Source organism: Rutilus rutilus (assembly GCF_951802725.1).
Source record: "Rutilus rutilus genome assembly, chromosome: 14".
NCBI classification, from domain to species: domain Eukaryota; kingdom Metazoa; phylum Chordata; class Actinopteri; order Cypriniformes; family Leuciscidae; genus Rutilus; species Rutilus rutilus.
In genome coordinates, this window is record NC_140219.1 from 29,580,426 (window position 1) to 29,589,903 (window position 9,478).

A 9,478-nucleotide genomic window follows, 5' to 3' on the forward strand; every position below is an offset into this window, starting at 1 on the left:
TTCCGCTCAATTTCATTTCGCTTCTGTACTCAGTCTGAGACAGCATAATAGCTTTCCGTTTTCCTCCGGCCTGAAAACAGCCGGCCAATCAACGAACAGAGGGCGGGCTGAGAGCCGTGACGTAGACGCTGATTGTACCGTGGATGCGTAGATTTACTTCACATAATCTGCAAAAGTCGTTCACAGCCATGTTCACTCCGGTATTTTGCTCGATGGTTTTGTTTTCGCATCATACTACATGTGTTTACAGTGGAAGTTAGATGCGGCTGAGCATGCGCATAACACACGCCATAACCAAACGTTATGTGATTGGCTTACGGGAACCAATGATTTTAAACTTCAGACAAGCGCCTCCCCGCAAGAAAGAAAATGCTTTTTAATTATGCCATGCCAGACTCTGTCTACGAAGCAAAGCGAAGTAGCAGAGTTTGGTATTACCAGGCTAATTTTTCGTCACACATGGACATCAAGAATCAGCATATGAATCTCAACAATGGTGACATGCTTCATGCTGCAATGCATGCTGGGAACCATGGATGAGTTTTTTTACTATGGTAGCTCCCAGAATGCATTGCAGCATGAAGCATATCACCATTGTTGAGATTCTTAAGCTGATTCTTGATGTCCGTGTGTGACTAAAATTGCAGTAACAAATTTTCGATCGGAGATAACGATTGTTTTGTAATTATTGTTTTGCTGATTACATCAGCAATAAATACCCAACAGATTATCCACATATTTTTTTGTTTTTTTTTGTCATGTGTAGTTTCTCACAGTTACAGCAACCAGCGAAAAACAAATGTTAAAAAGGCAAGAGCCTAACTATAGCAAACACTGATCTCCATCATGATGACAGTAAAATTATAATTGTCAATAAACATCAACATCTACACCTCTGTTAATTCTCAATAAGAACTTCTGTAGACGTCTGAGAGAAATAAAGTAAATCTGGTTAGTAATAAGTGACAGATCTCAGCAGAGGAGGTTAAACAACAAAAACTGCATTACCAGCTTCAGTGTTTAATGTTCTGCTGGGATTTAAAGGGTTTGTGTTGTCTGAGTTTTGTGGGTCACCATTGTGCTGAAGAGTAGAGCCTGAGCTTCAGTCCAGCAGAAGACCATGAAACACTGATGATCCTTTTTATTTTATTTGTTCAGTTAAGTTTATGTTTAATAAGTACAAATTAATGCATGCCTAATGTCTATCATTGTCCTGACACTCTTTTATATGTTTTTATATTAGGAACTTACAACTTTGAGTAAAACAACCTTGAGAAATTTAAGGCAGTCGGTTTCCAAGTACTCTCAACTATTGTATAATAATAATTATTGTACACATTATATTGTATTATAATTGTAATATAATATTACTAAATATTGTAAGTACATTTTACAGTGTATATTGTTCAATATATAAAAAGCGGCAATTCCTTATGTATTAATATATTGTAATATATAACATTATATTAATGTAATATATTATTTAATATATTTTTCAGTATATTTACACCATATAATACATTGATCATAAATATATGGAAATATATTGTAGTTCCGTAGGGGATGTCTATCACAGTGCACTGATTTCATGCTGTAAATCAGTAAAGTATCTCACAGCATATCGTGAAGGAGAGAATTGCATTATCATTAGACGGCTCTCGTTGTATTGCTTCAGTAATTCTCTGCTCTTCCCAAATCCAGCTTTAGTTGAGTCACAGAATATCCTATTTGTTTGGGAATAAACAAACATCCTGATGGGTGGCAATGCTCATTTAAAACAAACTTTTCATTTGAAATAAAAAAAATGTCTTCTTTTGAATCATGCAGGACATGTCAGCTGTGCCTTAACGTGTGTTCTGAGTGGCAGATCATTTAATCTTAGGCATGAAAAATATCTTACACTTTTAATTGGGCTTTGTTTTAAAATTAAAATGTCTTGACAGTTGATTTCTGTACTTTCACTTTTGGTCAAACTTTGAAAGTCAGTATTGCACATTAACTACAGAAAAGGTTCATTTAATTCAAAGCTTTTTTCTATGTAACCGTGCAATTTGACTGTATATTATTGTATATATATATATTCCTAAATACTGTTTTATAGACACCTAATTATGTAGCATAATAGGAAGTACCATATAATCAATATTGTTATGCTTGTTGGGTTTAGATTGTAATAACACAAAGCTGCATATCTGTATTTTGTGTCATGTGTGTGTGGCTACTCTCAATGAATTGAGCCAAATAAATGCTTTAAGAATGGACGGGTCAGTATGTCTTTGGTTGTTCTTTCCCATACGCTGTGTTTTAATGTTAAATCAGCATCAGCACAAACCTTCCATCCAAAGAATCATAATACACAATTTGCAGGAATAAAAGAGAATTTGCATGAATTTGCTCGTCTAACAGTTTTTTGACACGTTTCTTGAAACCTTCACACATTTTCTCACAACATTAAACACAAATCCAAATTTTCAAACTAAACTCATAAAACCATTGATTCTTCTGGCAAAGTCAAACAATTGCTTCAAAACCATTTCACCTGTACTCAAAATCAAACATTGCTTTCAGATCATACACACATGAGTCAATAACACAAGCACTACAGATTAGACATACATCAAAAAATGGAGAACACAGCATCCAGAACGTTTCAGACAATAATTATATTGTATACAGTAAAGAATTTTGCAATTACATAAAAAGTATAGTCATTTCAACTTAGTTTTTCTGAGCTGCTAAAACACTGAACCCCATTCTCTGAACCAAATTCTCAATAGCCTAAACCAATTTTTCTAATAAATCACTCTTTCTGTAAAATATTAAACAAGTTCAGGTAGTTACAGTTTTTTTCAATTGCTTACACACTAAAATTAAAACTTTCCCACAATTAGCACAACCAAACACTCACGGAGCAAAACATCTAGGCGATTTGCACAACTGTAAGCACATTGTCAGCTTTGCAATTTTTGCATAACATTACGCACAGTGTTGCAAAACACTAAACACGCTTGCATGCATTTGACACTGAAATTGCAAGGAAATGACATCATGATAAATTTCTAAGCAAAGGCTTTCAAATGAACACACCCATGAACCAATTGGTTAAACACAGCCGCCAGATGTGCACACACACTGGTGCTTAATTGTAGACACAGCAATCAGGCTTACAGTAAGCACTATAAAAAGGCAACAGGTAAGTTCACCTGTCTTCAACAATACTGTAAAACTGTATGAAAACTGGAAAATGTTTTGTTGAAATGTTCAGTATTGACTGACTTGAGTACATGAAAAGAAATAAATATTTCCATTAGTCAGCACAATTGGTGTCATGTGGTGTTGGTGAATTTATTTTGACACTTTCTCTGTGTAAATGCTAAAAGTGTTTTAGGTTGAGCACAGGAGTGTTTAACTGATTCAAACACAATCAGCCCATATGATGGTTGTGTTTATGTTATGACAACAAAATAAGGTTTTTATATAAGACATTGTATAGTTTTGACAAAAGTGTTCCATTTTGCAAATGATCTGAGGTGTTGTGTTACTTTGGTGTAGTGTTTGTGTAGGGGTTTGAAAACCTGGGCCCTGTTTTCAAAATTGTGCTTAAGCAATTGAAAAAAACTGTAAAACACTGTTTGCAAATCTCATGCACACTTTTTTTCAAAATAACTTCTGCCTGCCTGTGTTGAGTGTTTTGAAATGTGTTTTAGTGAGTGAGAATGTGTTTAAACACATATATCCGGCCCACTACAACAGTTGGCATCGTTTACACACAACGACTCAAAATTGTTCACACTTATTTCTAATGATGAGACCAAACCAGCTGTACAAAATACAAGTCAGTTCAGAGTGCCAAAACTGACTCAAAATGTTGCACTGAATGTTGATAATGGATGGAAACAATACAAGAGGAAGAGGATGAGGAAGAGCAGGTGTGGAGAATGCTGCCAAGGCTGGATCTGCTTTAGGGTTTTCCCCTTTGCCTGAGATGACAGTGTCTGAGATGTGGAGTAACTCCTCCAGCCGGACCAACATGAAGACATGACGCTGAAGCAGAATCAATCTCTCTCACGGACCGTGATTCTGCAGTTGCACAACTCTTCTGAGTGTACTGTAACATGCTTTTCATTTAGAGTTTTTTACTGCAGTTTTGCAGTTGGGTCACTGTATTTTCACAGTATGCTGAATATACTATACAATATCCAGTTCAATACTATCCCTTCAGTGCATACAGTATACAATTTATTCACTTCACCTTATACATAGAAAATAACTATGTGATTACTATACTTTTTTACGTAATTGCAAAATGTTTTCTTTGTTACAATATACGTTTTTTTCTGTAACTGCATGCTTTGGATGCTGTGTTTGATATAGTGTCTAACAAATGATCTGTAGTGTTTCTAATATTGACTCGTGTGTATGATCTGAAAGCACTGTTTGATTTGAGCACAGATAAAATAGTTTTGAGGCAATTGACTGATTTTGAGGTTCTCTGAATGTGGTTTGAAAATGTGTGAGTGAGTGAGTGATGATTTCAGGAAATGTGTTTTAGCAATTCAGAAAAACTGTAGTAAGGTGAATATTGTATGCACTGCAAATATAGTACTGTACTGAATATTGAATAGTAGGCCTATTGAATGTCTGTATATTCAGCACTAAGAATACATCAGTCCAACTGCAAAAGCCAAAAAGGTCAAATAAAACTCTAAATGAAAAGCATGTTACAGTACACTCAAATACTGTAAATTGTGCAACTACAAAATCAAGGTCAATGAGAGATTGATTCTGCTTCAGCATCATGTCTTCCTGCTGGCTCTTGCCAGACGAAGGGGAAAACCTTCTAGACAGCAACATAGTATCGGCCCAGATCCGGCCCACATCTGGGCCGTGTGTCCACGTGTTCCCGGATCTGGGCCGACACTATGTTGCTGTCTGGGATCCTGCGCTTCCACATCTTGCTCTTTCTCATCCTTCTCTTACACATGCTCTTCCTCCTCTCGCTCTCAGATTGATTCCATCTATTGTTCATATCATGCACCTGAGCTCTCTGAACTGGCTCATATTTCATACAGTTGGTTTGATCACATAGTAAGAAATAAGTGTGAACCATTTTGAATTGTGTGTAAACTATGACAACTGTGTTTAACTTTTGCCTTTTGTGTTTTGCGACACAAATGGTGCGATATGTGTTTTAGTGAGTGAGAATGTGTTTAGAGTTTTGCAAAAAGAGTACATGAGATTTGCAAATGGTGTCTAACTGCCTGAACTTGTTTAAGGTTTTGCAGAAAGAGGGATTTATTGGATAAATTGGTTTAGGCTATTGAGAATTTGGTTCAGAGAATGGGGTTTAGTGTCTTAGCAAAAACTGTAAATCTTGTTCAGGATCTCAATCACTCCATTTAAACTCTATCAATTCTGTGACCTTCGTGTCAGTAATCCTTTAGGTTACAGTGATCTAGAAGTTCCCAGTGTGTTTTCTGCATGGATAACATTAGAAATCCAGTTTTAGATTTTTGGCTTTGATTTTCTTGCAGTTTTAGAGTAAAACGTGTTTTGGAAAATACATTTTTCATATACAAATTTTAAAAAGTATTGGTGTATGCAAAGTATTTGTATTCAAATTTAATCAATTTATTATTTTGCTTAATGTCTTTTATGTATTTCTTTCATTAATTATTCATCTTATGAACCTAATTAATCTCTTCTTTATGAATTCTAGTCATTGATAGCTATGCATTTATTTAATCAGCATTAATTGTTACATTCATTAGGTTGCATTATTCTTCTTCTACATGTTATTAATTTCTTTAATCATTTATATATTTTCTACTGTACTGATTATTTCCAAATGTATGATCTTTGTTGTCTCTTCTCTGCTGTAAGATCGAGTGGGTGTATTTCCGTCAGAACTGATTACATTACATTTGTATAAAAATATGCGTGTTTCCATCTCTGCAGACATTTCCATCTATTGCACATATTACGCACCTGAGCTCTCTGAACTGGCTCATATTTCATACAGTTGGATTGATCACATCATAATAAATAAGTGTGAACAATTTTTAATTGTGTGTAAACGATGACAACTGTGTTGTAGTTGTGTGTTACATTGCTTGAAACTAGGCCTGGTATTCTTAAAACAGTAAACACAAATCTATAACGTCTCACCCATTTTCCAAACATCCTATTTTCAGGTCAGAGTGAAGCTCTACACTCAAAACCATTCACTCTTGCTGAAAAAAAAAAAACTTTGCCCTCAGACATCACACACAAGCCCTCACAAACACACACACTACAACATAGTCTTACACACTGGTGCAAGGCATCCCCCCCTGCCCCCCAACAAACAAACCCCCCAAAAATACTCCAGCATCCCGTCTTTGGTCTGGTCTGGGTCAGGCCAGAGAATCTGAATGAATTAACTCTGGCCCTTTTGAAGGTTCTGATTAGTGTGTGATCAATTTTGACTCTTAGTGTTTCCACTTGGGTAATTGTGTGCTAACTGAGCTGAAGCTGTGCTGACTTGAGTGAACAACATTGAATGCTAGTGCTTTCTAAATGACAACATGGTGTAGGCAATGAGAAATGAAGGGATTTGTGTGTAGTTTTGCAATGACAGTTCAACAAATCTGACTCATGTGTCTAAACAGGGAATAGTGTTTATAGTTTAGTGAAATGGGTGTGCTTTTTACAGTTTTTCTGATTTTCTAAAACACTAAACCCCATTCTCTGAACCAAATTCTCAATAGTCTAAACCAATTTGTCGGATAAATCACTCTTTCTGTAAAACATTAAACAAGTTCAGGTAGTTACAACACTGTTTGCAAATCTCATTCACTTTTTTTTCAAAACTCTAAACACATTCTCACTCACTAAAACACATTTTGCACTGTGATGCACTTATGTTTCAAAATGCTAAACACAGGTAGGCGAAAGTTAAGCACAACTGCAACACAGTGGTCATCGTTTACACACAACGACTCAAAATTGTTCACACTTATTTCTAATGATGTGACCAAACCAACTGTGCATAATACAAGTCAGTTCAGAGTCCCAACATTTACTCAAAATGTTGCACTGAATGTTGATACCAACAATGGATGGAAACAATATACTGTAAGAGGGAGAGAAGGAAGAGGATGAGTAAGAGGAGGTGAACAAGCAGGAAGAGGATGAGGATGAGGAAGAGCAGGTGTGGAGAATGTTGTCAAGGCTGGATCTGGCTTTAGGGGTTTTCCCCTTTGCCTGCAGAGACGACATTGTCTGAGATTTGGAGAAACTCCACCGGCCGGACCAACATGAAGACATGAAGCAGAATAAAATCTCTCTCACTGACCTTGATTTTGCAGTTGCACAACTCTTCTGAGTGTACTTTACTGTATGCTTTTCATTTAGAGTTTTTTACTGTAACCTTTTTGGCTTTTGCAGCTGGGTCACTGTATTTTCACAGTATGCAAGTGGTGAATATACAAACATGCGATAAGGCCTACTATTCAATATTCAGTACAATACTATACTTGCAGTGGATACAGTATAGAATTTATTCACCTTACTACTGTAAGTTGTCATTACTATATTTTTTTTACGTAATTGCAAAATGTGTTTACTTTGTTACAATATACTTTTTTTTCTGTAACTGCATGCTTTGGATTCTGTGTTCTCCATTTTCTGATGTAGTGTCTAATGAATGATCTGTAGTGTTTATAATTTTGACTCGCTGTGTGTATGATCTGAGAGCATTGTTTGATTTTGAGCACAGATGAAATGGTTTTGAGGCAATTGTTTGATTTTGCCAGAAGAGTCAGAGGTTCTGTGGATGTGGTTTGAAAATTTGGTTTTGTGTTTAAGGTTTTGAGAAAGTGAGTAATGGTTTCAAGAAATGTGTTTTAGCAATTCAGAAAAACTGTAATAAATGGCGTTATGGTTTTGAAATTTTAGTTCAAAAGCCTGGTTATAGTGTTTAAGCAATCAAGAAAAACTGTAATATCTGCAATATTCTCTTAAAGGTCTTAAAGGTGTCAAAACAAACACCTTGATAATCTATTTTTGTCAACCGTAGCATTTGATGGGTCATCCTGACCTAGCCATTACACATAATGGATAATCAATTCATAACCTTTTCTTATCAGACCAAAACACAAGTTAGGAGGATTGCTCTTATTTTGCTCTTTACCTCTTACTTCTTCTTTTACCTCTCCTTTCATTCTTCATAGCTTCGTTTTTTATACTCTGATCTTCACAATCTTCATCTGTTACATACAATACATTGGAATTTATTATAAACTTTATAGACTAAGATAGATCTTATTTTTTTTAAAACTTATTTGTTTAAACTACTTAATAAATGTGTTATTCCTTATTCAGATTTGATCTCTGATATAATCATTGCTTGTCTGCCTGGATCTCATTGCATCAAGTATTTTTATGCTTTTTTAAATAATAAACGTTAAAAAGAGAACAAATTCAACTCTGCGCTCCAAAGCATTCAAGATTTATGACAGTTTGATGTAAATTTCATTTTCAAGTTTATGCTCAAAAAGTGAATAAATGGATCATAACTACTGCGTAAATATAATTTAGTATCATAAAATCCCCATAAAATACAAAATCTTTAAAAAAAAAAACATTATCAAACTAAAATATAGTACATTCATTTCATTTAAATAAACATCTGTCATTTTTGTCTGCCAGAGCACCAGAGGATTAACAGAGCAGAGAAAACAAAAAACAAGAAGTCATGTGTCCAAAACATTAGACTTTATTACAAGAATGAAGCAACATGAAGTTTCTCAATTTATCAAAGTTTGAAATAAGGCAAAGGTGCACGTGATAAAATGATGTGAATATTTTGTATGCTACATCAATTCTATACATTTTTATTTCTGCTATAAAAATGTGCATCTCACAAAAAAACGTCTAGCTATTTATAATTATAATTAAACGTTAAGTTCTTTACATTTTCTTTTTTAACAAACTGGAAATTATACAGCTATAACGTGACTCCACTGACTCATAAACACACAGTGGTACAACATTCTTACTGATGCTTTCAAGAGCAGAATATCACAACACATTTTTGCAATTTTAACAAAATCCCATTTATGTCTATGGCTAGAAAACATTATCTTGGTAACATTACATTTAAGCTTGAAGTGGCCTGACACCCGTTCACACTGACCCCAGGTCAGCAGACCATCTGTAGAGTCCTGCCACTGTGACAATATCTTCAAGACCTTAGGCACATTCCCTCCAAAGAAATAAATATACTGTAAAATCACATTGCAACAAATATTGCAATGATGGTATATACATACATAAATTTTTTTTTATTTTGTTGCCCATACAGTAAACAAAAAAGAGATTTTAGCAATATCGCAATGAGAAATAGAGGGTGAATATATATATATATATATATATATATATATATATATATATATATATATATATACACACACACACTGCATATTTTTTTTTTTTT